This window comes from Balaenoptera physalus, assembly GCF_965194825.1.
Source record: "Balaenoptera physalus genome assembly, chromosome: 8".
Lineage (NCBI taxonomy): Eukaryota > Metazoa > Chordata > Mammalia > Artiodactyla > Balaenopteridae > Balaenoptera > Balaenoptera physalus.
This window is the reverse complement of record NC_138887.1, coordinates 97,908,953-97,921,483: the sequence shown is the minus strand read 5'-3', so window position 1 is coordinate 97,921,483 and position 12,531 is coordinate 97,908,953.

The following is a 12,531-nucleotide window of genomic DNA, read 5'->3' as shown; positions in this document are numbered from 1 at the left end:
TTAACTCTTTGTTTAAAATGGGTTAAAGTAAAGCTGTTCAAGACAGGACCTCTGCATCCCCCGGAGATCAGAATCACCAGGGTATCTGTCCTTCAAAATAAGAATGTAGCCCAGTATGCAAATACCCTCTATGTGCTGAGGGAGGACATGCAAGTGACCTGATCCTCTGGCCAACTGGCAATTGCCATGTTGGTGGGGTTAGTATTTTTTTTTAAACTTTTGCTGTAAGGGAAGATAAGAATATTCTTGCTTGTTTGACAAGATATTCTTGTTTTATACATACATATATATATATGTGTGTGTGTGTATATATATATATATATATATATACACACACACACATATATATATATATGTATATATAAAACAAAATATATATTTGCTGGTTAACTTGTTTGCTGATTTTAGTGAGAGAAAGGCCTAAAGTTAATCAGCTCTGCCCTCATTACTACAGTCAGTGGAAATCATTACAGTTGGCTGCAGGGTACACAAGGATAATTTGTCCATCCAAGAAAAGAAATTAAACATTGCAAAACGAAAATCATAACACTGCAGTATGGTATGAAGAGGCCAACTTCTTAAATTGCACACAGATATTTTAGTTCTAAACGAGAAATGCACAAAGTAACATATTCCTAAATTAAGCTATAAAGTTTTTTGATCTTTCAAAACTCAGGTTTGCTGCTTTGTTAAGAACGATGTCGTTTGTTATGAGATTAAATTTGTGGCTGTACGATTCTCCACATGCCATTCTTTCTTTTGTCTTAATATCTTAACTCACCCCTTCATACATTACTATAAAAGACATTTACAAAATAGATACTCTTTGCAGGACTTTTATTCAAGCTCAAATGCTGGAATCACTGAACTCCATTTGGTAGATACATAATGGAATGTTTTAATTTCTAACTTGAAGCTGCTCACCCAAAGATTTAAAATGCCAAGGGGATCAATCTATTGTTGAAATGTGCTTTTAAGACAGACCCATTTAAAAATAGCCCTGACAAATAAATACAGAGACTTTTTGTCCGGTCAGCTATGGTAAAGCAGAGTGCTATCTTTGTATTTGACCCAACTCTGGCTGCGAATCAGCATTAACCAAACTCCAGTCTTCCTCTACTTAAAAAAATTCTTTCTCTACTTAAATATAACATTACCTGAGCGCCCTCAGCGAATACATTTCTCTCAAATCCACATAGGTCCCCTCACAGAATAACATGAATGTAACCAAGTGAATATGTTCTGAGATGCTATCACAATAAAGAAATTAGATAGGAACTATAAATATGAGTATCAAAATCATATATAAACTCTCATACATGAATCTTAGGTTAGTCATATTTCACCGGACTTGTGGTTAAGCCTTGGTTCTGTACCTACTTAGTGTGATAACTTCAGCTAGTTGAGTTTCCTCTAAGATTTGGTTTTCTCATTTTTATTTTCTTTCTTCTCGTTTCTCCGTCTTTCCCTCCTTTACTCCCTCCTTTCTTCCCTACACATCTCCCTACATATTCTGGTGTAGACAGTTGGACAGTGAGACAGATGACATAACCGATGATAATACTATGGAGAAAAAAATACAGCAGGGGAAGAGAAATGACAGCGCTGGGAAGGAACATTTGCTATTTTATACAGGGTGATCAAGGACGTCTTATTTAAAAGGTGACAGTTGAGAAGAACTGAAGGAGACGAGGAGTGAGTCTTATTAGGCTATCTGACAAAAGGTCATTCGAGGAAAAGGGAACAGTACAAAAATCTTCGAAGTTAGAGGATGGGTGATGTGTTCAACAAAGAGAAAGCAAGTCAATGAGGCCAGAGCTGAGTGGGCTGGGTGAAGATTATAAGCTGATGATGTAAAAAGTTAAAGGGATACAGCACCATAGGGTGTGGAATCATATATGGTCATGTAGGTTGCTGTGATGACTTTAGTCTACACAGCTCTGAGTTAAAAATCCATAAAAGATTTTGCAAAAAAGGAGAGACATGTTTTAAATGGATCACTCTGGCCTCCGACGTGAAAAACAGTGATGATCTGGACTAAGGTGGCAGCAGTGGAGATGATGATAATTGACTGGATCCTGTTTTTTGTTTTGAAAGTATTTTTTTAACTAATAGATTTTATTTTTGGAATAATTTTATATTTTTTTAAAAATTGAGGGGCTACCCTGGTGGCGCAGTGGTTGAGAGTCTGCCTGCCAATGCGGGGGACACGGGTTCGAGCCCTGGTCAGGGAAGATCCCACATGCCGCGGAGCAACTAGGCCCGTGAGCCACGACTACTGAGCCTGCGTGTCTGGAGCCTGTGCTCCGCAACAAGAGAGGCCGCGACAGTGAGAGGCCCGCGCACCGCGATGAAGAGTGGCCCCCACTCGCCGCAACTAGAGAAAGCCCTCACACAGAAACAGAGACCCAACACAGCCAAAAAGAAAGAAAGAAAGAAAGAAAGAAAGAAGCAGGGCTGTCAGGTTAGCTGTCATCTCAGCTGCTTCTCCTAACCTTTAAAAAAAAAAAAAATTGAGCAGAAAATATAGTCAGAAATACTGTAGCTACTACCACTTAGAACTTAACTTCTACAAACTTCTATTTATCAACTAAATATCAAGAAACTCCAGCTATATAAAAATCAGTTACTATATAAAAATTAGATGCATCCACCATCATATGTGACAGTAGATCCAGTCTCTGTGCACACAGCTGCTATCTCAGTTGTTTCCTACTGACTCTAAATCTGACTCACGATTCCAATCCACATGCATAATACTAGCTTTAAGAATCTGGGATATAGAATATTTCAGTCATCACCCTCCAGAGCAGTGGATTGGATGTTAAGTCAATCTTTGCTTCCTACTCTAAGTCAGAAGAAAGGTATGGCTTCAAACACTACTCAGACTTTTAAAGTAAGTGCCACGAGATCATGAGATTAATGACTGAAATAAGGTGGACTAAGAAATATCAAAATAATAATTTAAAATGCATTTTCTTATTTATGTGCTCTGAAGTTTCCTAGGTTGTGGGTACATTTCTGGAAGTTTTTTCAGAGTTAAAAAAAAAAAAAAAGCTTCTGTCACTCACTGCTCCCATTTTCTACAATCTACCCTTCTGCCACTACCTTCCTTCTCCTGCAAAATGCAGATTGCTGCACCCCAACCCATGGGGACACTTAATATTCCTGTGCCCCAAGGGAACAGCAGCCTCTTTCAAAGTGGAAAGACTAGCTCTATCCCAGATGCTTCACACTCCAATTTCAGTCAGTTTTAACAACATTACTTCGGAACCATTAAAGTCTTGAAGAGATTTGTAAAATCACTTTTTAAAATTTAATCTGTTTCTCCTTGGAAAACACAGATATCAGTGTTGGGATGAACTCAAGTAGAATTCTCCAGTCCATTCCGGAGATGCTCCAGCTCAGTTAACGAATTCAGCTTATTTACTTGGAATTTCCTACATTATAAAGAATTTCCTGCAGTACACCTCAAACTCCTCCTCCAAGCTGGCGTCCATCAACTTCCTCCTACTGAGCCTACCACTTCACCAGCCGTAGCAGCATATGCCTAAATCACAAATATAGACACAGATAAGATTTTACCAGTTGATTCCTTAGACCTCAGGTAAATACATTTTTTAAAAGAGCATCACCAGATTTGTTCTAATCCGGATTCTGACTCAGTTTTCCTTATCTAAACGGGCTTTGGCCACATTCTTCCAATGGTTTCTGTCCTATACAGAGGTACTACAGATGAAAGAGACTATGTATTCATTTAAGCATTTAATAATATTAATTTAAGTAATTGATTAGTATTTACTGAGCATCTCATATATGTCTAGCACACATTCCTATCACTTCCATTCAAAATGCAATCACTAAATGCTCTGGATTGTGTCATTTTTCTCGCCATATCATTTTCCCTGGCTCGTTTCCTTTTTGAGACTAATCTAGTTAAAAATTAACTAATACTAACAATACTTATTGGTCACTTTTTATATACCAAGCACTGGCCAGGTCTTAGGAGACCTGTTGGGATCTGAAGGTGAACCTGGGAGGGATGAAAGAAAATCAGAACCTTGTTCAGTCAAAGGGAAAGAACAGTAAGGAATAAATAGGTTTCCACATATACTCAATGATAGACTGTTTGAAAGCTATACTCAAAGACCTGCATTATATTCATTTTTAAAATAAATGATTGTTTGGCTTCTAGTTACAAAGACTCAATAGTGGCCTAATTTATTTCCTCAAAGTTTTCCAAAATCATTTATTCTTTCGTTACTTCCTTTCTATATTATTTTCTGTGATTTAAGAATTTAAGAATTTAAGAATCACCTTGTTGAAGGTCTATAAAGTAGTCAGTTAACAACAATGGTTGTTATCCTAAGTTATTTATCAGAAACAAAAATTGAGGACTTCTTTTTTGCCTTTTGGTTATTTTAAATACCTTCTAAAGATTTTGATTCAGTAGGTCTGGGTAGGGCCCAAGTATCGATATATTTTTAAAGTTTCCATGGATAATGCTGATGCATGAACCCTCTTCCCAGTGATGTCTACTGGTTTCCAGCAAATTGAAGGGGAAGAAAATAAAAGCATCCAGGGTCTTCTCAACTTACATAGTTTATATACATTCTCTTACCATATTAAAACAAAACAGAAACACCCCATGACTTTCCCTGAACTGAGAAGATATATTCCACAAATACTTTCTCAAATGAACAATAAATTCCTACTTAATTACTGTTTTTCAGTAATAGGTATCATGACATGCCTGTTCTTTACTTTTTTTTAACTTTGCAATGCTTGAGTTTTTAAATGCCCTTCATTCTGGCTGTCCCTGAAGACAACAGGAAAAGCCAAATGAAGTAATCCATCTTAAGATGGGCACAGTCTTCAAAGACAAGCCATGTCTCTGGAACAGGAAAAAGTCCATGTGTTTTTCTATCTCTTTGTCCTTAGTTGTTTTAACTATTAATTATACCTGAAATGTTCTCTTTGGGTATTTGAGATACCCCAGAAGTGAGTTCTTCCAGCAGCGCTCTGTTAAGAATGACTGGAATAACAGTTTTACAAAAATCTAATGATTAAGTATTCTCTTCCTATCACTTTTGAGTTGTCCATAGGCATATATGTAAGTTTATATATCACATAGATAGATAGATGTTTACATTTTATATATATATATATACCTATCCATCTATATTTATCACAAGAGCATACAGATAGGTGGCAGTACACATATATATGTATCACACAAATGAGCGTGCACACACACACAAACACACACACACACACATCTCTGTGTATCCACAATGGATGCCAAGATACCAGACTCAACGAAGTGCCCAATTAACAGTTACTGAATAGATACATTAATGGATAAATGAATGAAATTGCCTTAGAAAGTGCTGACTTTCAAAAGGACACACAGACACCGAGTTCCTGCTGCATCTGGTGTGCAAAGGCTCTATTTTAGGTCTCATCCCAGGCAACAACAAAGGGACATAAAAAGACCTCATGTGTATGTGCAGCTTCAGATCATAGTAACATTTGGGCCTTCTGGTTGTTTTGTTTTGTTTCTAATTATTAGACTTTATTTTCTAGAGGAGCTTTAATTTTATAGAATATTGAGCAGACAGTACAGAGAGTTCTCATGTACCTCCTCATCCCCTCTCATAATTAACTTAATTATTAATATCTTGCATTAGTGTGATACGTAAACTACAATTGATGCATCAATATTGACACATTATTATTAGCTGAAGTCCGTAGTTTGCATTAGGGTTCACTCTTTGTGTTGTACATTCTATGAGTTTTGATGTATGTGTAACGACCTGTATCCACCATTACATTATCATTCAGATCAGTTTCACTGCCATAAAAAAAACTGCTGTGCTCCACCTATTCATCCCTTTCTCCAACCACTGATCTTTTTACTGTCTCCATAGTTTTGCCTTTTCCAGAATTTTGTATAGTTGGAATCATACAGGATGTAGCCTTTTTCAGTTTGGCTTCTTTCACCAATCAATATGTATTTCAGGTCCCTCCATGTCTTTTCATGGCTGGAGAGCTCATTTCTTCTTATTGCTGAAAAATATTACATTGTATGGCTATGCCACAGATTGTTTATCCATTCATCCATTGAGGGGCATATTTGTTGCCTTAAAATTTTAGCAATCATGAAAAAAGCTACTATAAACATTTGTGTGCAGGTTTCTGCATGGACACAAATGTCTGAAAAGACATTCCACCAAAGTAGATATATAAATAGCAAGCAAGGGTATGGAAAGATGCTCACCTTGCATGTCATAAGCAAACTGCAAATTAAAACAACAATATACCACCACACAGCTATTAGAATAGCTAAAATCCCAAACACTGTCAACACCAAATGCTGGCCAGGATGCAGAACATCCGGGAGGGGAATAAGATCCAAGATGGTAATCACTGCAAAACAGAAGATTTTGATACAGCTGGGTAACTGTGTCACCAAAGAGTTACACCCAGAGAACAAATTTAATGAGCTATAAATGTACCAACGCAAAAGTGACAATAAGGATATTTGGAAGTCTAGGAAGAAAGAGAAAAATGAATTACATCTGAGAAAATGAATTGCAAACCAGTATTCATACAATTATTTCAAACCACCAATGTGGTACAAAAAATCCTTAAGGAGAAAATTTAATCTAAAATGGCCTCAGATTGGTAGGACCCCTTACGACTGGCATAAGCAGACTCAGATGATCTCCAGAAGAATGCAAATTGAATCCAGGCCAGCAGGGTCTACAAAATGCTTTGGATTGTAAAAGGCAATTTCAGAGATGTTAAAATGTTTTAAAAATTACTTTTCAGAATTATGGAATTTGGTATATGTTTGCTACAACACATTCTTTGCTATTCTGAGAGAGCTGCTTTTCTTATTTCTTAGATTAATATGCGAAGCATGCGTGCATTATTTTCCAAGAAGGATCATCAGGTTATACAATGACAATCCATTTGACTAACTTAATGGATACTTCTCTAATGCTTCATCTCCATGTAACATTTAAAATGTTTTCCATTCCATCTGTCTTAAAACTCATTTTCTTCTTTGGCTTCTCCCACTTTCCTCTCTGGTGAATATCCTCAATTTGCCTGACTATTTCTCAGTTTCTTCAACTCAGAACCCTTCTCTATCAACTGGCCTTTAAGTATTCTTGTTCCTTAGAGTTCTAGCCTCAGCCATTCTCACTCCCACTCCACATTATTCAAACCCATTAGTTCAAATGTTAATGGAACACATTGCTAATCATCAGGGAAATACAAATCAAAGCCACAATGAGATATCACCTCACACCTGTCAGAATAGTCTCATCAAAAAGAACACAAATAACAAATATTGGGAAGAATGTGGAGAAAAGGGAACCCTCTTGCACTGTTGATGGGAATGTAAATTGGTGCAGCCACTATGGAAAACAGTATGGTGTTTCTCAAAAAACTAAAAATAGAACTACTGTATGACCCAGCAACTCCACTCCTGGGTATATATATGGAAAAAACACCCTGGTGTTCATAGCAGCATTATTTACAGTTGCCAAGATATGAAAGCAACCTAAGTGTCCATCAACAGACAAACGGATAAAGATGTGAGATACACACACACACACACACACACACACACACACACATACATATATATACACACACAATGGAAAACCACCTAGCCGTAAAAAATAATGAAATTTTGCCATTTGCAGCAACATGGATGGACTTGGAGGGCATTATGTTAAGTGAAGTAAGTCAGACAAAGAAAGGCAAATATTATATGATATCAATTATATGTGGAATCTAAAAAATACAACAAACTAGCAAATATAACAAAAAAGAAGGAGACTCAGATACAGAGAACAAGCTAGTGGTTACCAGTGGGGAGAGGCAAGGGGGAAGGGGTAATATAGGGGTAGGGGATTAAAAGGTATAAACTATTAGGTATAAAATAAGCTACAAGGATATATTGTACAACACGGGGAATATAGCCAATATTTTATAATAACTATAAATGGAGTATAACCTTTAAAAATTATGAATCATTATATTGTACACCTGTAACATATAATATTGTATGCCAACTCTACTTCAATATAAAAACATTTTTAAAAATGTTAATGGAACCCAAATATCTATGTCCACCCAAGATCTTTTTTCAAGTTTTCTTTTAAAACAACAAACTGAATATTTCAGAGTAACTTCAAATTCCAACATTTCTAAAACAACATCCATTCTTCCAGTTCAAGCTGTTTTTTCCTGGGTGTCTCATCTTTGTCACGTTTTCAACATTGAACTGAATGGGTCAAATTAGAAACCCAGAAGTCATTTTTATTCTTCCTTTCCCTTGCCTCTCATACAATTAACTTAACTAAAAATCCTAATATTCTTTATTAAAATGTTTCTCATCCATGAACCAACTATTCCACCCTAAATCTTGTGACATTGTCACTCATTCCTAAACTAATGCAGTTACTTACCTGTTTCTTTCTGGCTTCAGCTTCAGTCCCTTACATCCATAATTAATTCCCTGAAGATGCGAAAATAAGGAGCCACACATCAGGTGGCTTAAACAACAGAAATTTATACTGCCTCATAGTTCTCGAGGCTGGAAGTGCAAAATCAAAGCATCAGCAAGACTGATTCCTTTCGAGGGCTATGAGGGAAAGTCTGTCCCTGGAGTCTCTGGTAGCCTCAGGCATTTCTTGGCTGGTAGATGGTGTTCTCTCTGTACCTTCACATCACCTTCCCCTTGCACTGAATATGTGTCTGTTTCTGCCTAAATTTCCCCTTTATAAAAGGACACCAGTCATACTGGATTTGGGTCTACCCTAATGACTTTTATCTTAACTTGATCATCTACAAAGGCTCTGTTTCCAAATAAGGTCACATTTATAGATACTGGGGACTAGAAATTTAATGTGTTTTTTTGGGGGGAAACAGAATTCATTCCACAACAGTTTCCAAAAGGTATCATTATAAAAGAGGCCACAGCATATTCATCCCTTTCTTAGCTCCTCATGACTACTTAATACAGACTACTTTCTTAGGATAAATTATGTAAGGCCATTCCCATTCTGCTCCCAGCATACCCTGATGCTTTGACTCTTCTGGGCTTTGCTGAAATCACACTCCACCTGAAATCTTTTTTCCTTCTGGTTGAAATTTTACTTAACTTTCATAACCGAACTCATATGATGTATTCTCTAAAGAGAGTCACTTGATTCTCTGAGTCCCAATTAATCATCTGCTATCCCCTTTCCCATGGCATTTATTTAAACCTCTTAAAATTAAGATTCACTAAGCCTGACTTCTTGAGTTCTCTTAAGAGTCTTTTATTCTCATTCTTAGATAGATTCTACTGTATTTCTTTTAATACACCAATGTCATGTGAACAATAGATATTCAAGAATATCTGATTTAATTGATCTACGTTTCAAAGTAGATAAATCTGTGCCTCCTCAAACTTTCAGACCTGACAGAATTGCAATGCCATTGATGAAAATGGGAAAGCTAGAGCAGCCTCTTTGTCAGAATTATGGGTACCTGTTGAATATGTCATGGCAGAATTTACATCATCTCTATAAATGTGAGAGTCTAATTCATCATATAAAATCTCCAAGGGGAGAATATTAACAGAGTAACCAGGGACTACTCAGCTTTGGGAAACTCTATGTGGTAGAAGAAGAAATAATTGCCAAAACTAGATAAAGTGAAGAAATGATGATCAAAAGAAAGCCATGATATAAATTTGATAAGTATTGTTTCACATCTTAGTTCTAGACTATAGAATGTAGATACCACAAAATTGGAAATATAGGCTAATATATCTACAAAGATAGGTAGGTAACTTGCTTGCATAGGAAATGTTCGAAAAGGTTTCAGTAAAAATACCTGTACAGATTTTTTTTTTAACTAAGGAACATTGTTCTTCCAACTCTCTGCCTTAGAAACTGAAGTAGTAACAAGGAGAATATTCTCCTCAAGATCTTGGCCTGTTTTTTCATTTTATCTATTTTAGTTCTCATGTTAAATCATAACATTTAGCTGAGCTTTAATGTTCGCACTTAAGATGAAAACCTAAAGTGCACATTTAATGAGAATGAAATTCTTAAATCATACTACTTTATGATGCATGATTTAAGAGTTTCATTACAATTAAGTATATGTATAAAGCTATAATTATTGCCACTCTGTCTTTCTATTTATACTCTTACCCTCCCCAAAAGGCTTAATGAGTTTATTGGATAATTTTGGGAGATGAAACCTAAATCTTACAGCTTCTTTATTTCATTTGAAATTCTAAATGCAATGTTTCACCTTTGGCATTTGGTTACATAATGGATAACACAGTTAATCCATCTTTCCTTGATTTTAATTCTGGCCTTTACTTAAAAGGTATCATAATTTAAATGCTATAAATCTAACTAGTAGATGATAATTTTTTTTCGCTAGGATTATGGCAAGGCAGCTTGAGAGTAACTGATGAGTTTCTATCACCATCTGCCAAGAGCAGAGGCGCATTCCTCTATGGCTCTCTTCTTAATGGGAAAATGAGCACGTTTATATACATCTCTGGCTAATTTGGGGCCAAAAACATCTCTTAAGAATCTTTGCTTCCTTTTAGAGAGTGTTAATTCTGAGGCAATTATTGTATGACAGGTGGAAAGCGCAAGTGAAACCACAGCTGCAGTCCCTTAAATGATGCCTATAAACAATTGGAAATGACCTCAGATATTTCCATGATCTTACAAGAAGTGGTTGTCAGCAAGTCATTGCTGCTCTATCCTAGTGGGAAAGCCCTGAAGGCAGCAAGTGATGTTTTTTTACATGTTGCCAAACTATAAAATACACTGTGGTCTTGTTTGCTGTTCCCAATGACCTGCCGTTGTGGAATTCTCATTTGCTTCTTTTGGGGATTGTGGTCAGCAGTTTTACTTTTGAAATCTGTCACCTTCTCTATAATGCATAGAATCTCATGATTCAGTATATTTTAGAGAAAAAAGTGTTCAAAAATTCAGAGAGGTATACAATTTGAAAATAAAAATAAATGTTATATTTAAAAGAGAAATAGTTCTTTATGATCTGATGAAAATAGATGTCACTTAAAATTCTGAAAAATACTAAAATTATATATAAGTATGTAAATTATTAAACACATTTAATAGAGTTCTAAGTATCTTCTTTAATGCAAAGAAAAATATAAACTTGAAGATTAGAGAATCTCAAGATATTTAAGCATTAACGCTTGTATTTGAGATCAAAGAAAAATGACAGATTCTGTGAGTAATTAGTCTTTAATATCTTGGTAAGTCATTCAAGAACCTGTGACCTTTTTGAATGTATAATAATAGTTATCAATATGGGCAGTAGTTGAAATTCTCTGAAAGGATGGAAGGAAAACTGTAGCAATATGGCCACTTAGGATCTTATATTTGGTGTTACTTGTTAAGCATTAACAATCCTCATTAACTACATTAATAAGATGCTAAACTTCTGTCCTAACTACTTCTATGTCCAGATTGTAACTCTAGACAAGATGAATTAGGAAACGGGCAATTGACCCTGAAATTTGACCTGAAGACCCGCTCTTTTTGGGTCATTCTATGAAACAAAGCACATACTGTCATGATTCAGCAATCTTGCCCTGGGGAATTAGTAATAGGGGGGACAATTTTTCCTTTCTTGTTTAAGGAGATTCTATCTTCCTTTCTCCAAAATGCTCTAATTCCCTTACCCAAAGGAATTGGTCTGCAGTAGTATAATACAGGAGAAGAATTAACAGTGGCTTTGTGAGTTTTCCTCTAGCCTTGAGCATGCCTGAGAATTCTGACCCTTGGAAACTCATACAAATTGCTAATAACTTACTTATACCATATCCACAATAAGGACTATGTACCAGACCTCTCACCTGTCATCAAGTAACAAGCAACTCAAGTCAATGAGATGCAGCTACAAAGAGCTAGTCACACGTGTGTGAAGGGACTGCAAGACTAGTCATGCCAGTCACTGTGGGGTCTGTGACTAGTTAGATATAAAAGCTAAGACTTTTTAGAGATAGTGATTTCCTAAATCTCAAGTACTTTACACATTCTCAGAGAAGCCCATGTGAATTATGCATTTGATTGTCAACTCATATCCTAAACCAGTGCTGCTAGTGGTACACAGTACTTTAATATATGACTTCTTATCTTAGAAAGAATTCCTCCACTTTACAAAAACTGTATTGTTATGTAGGTATTCGAAATTAAAGATACAAGGATGAAAAACATAATGCTTGCCCTCAAAATAATTTCTAGTGGACAGATAAGCGAATTAATTGCAGCTTAATCAATGTTAATAATAGAAACTAGCACAGGATATTTGGTGGCAATGTGTTTGGGGTTTACATATTGTCAGAATGGGGAAGAGAGGTGTTAAATACTGCTCCTCCCCAAAACTACACTGGCTCTGGGTGTTGAAGGAACAGGATTCATCTAGGAGGAGCATGAAAACGGCTCTGTTGGCTGCGAGAATTAGATTGTT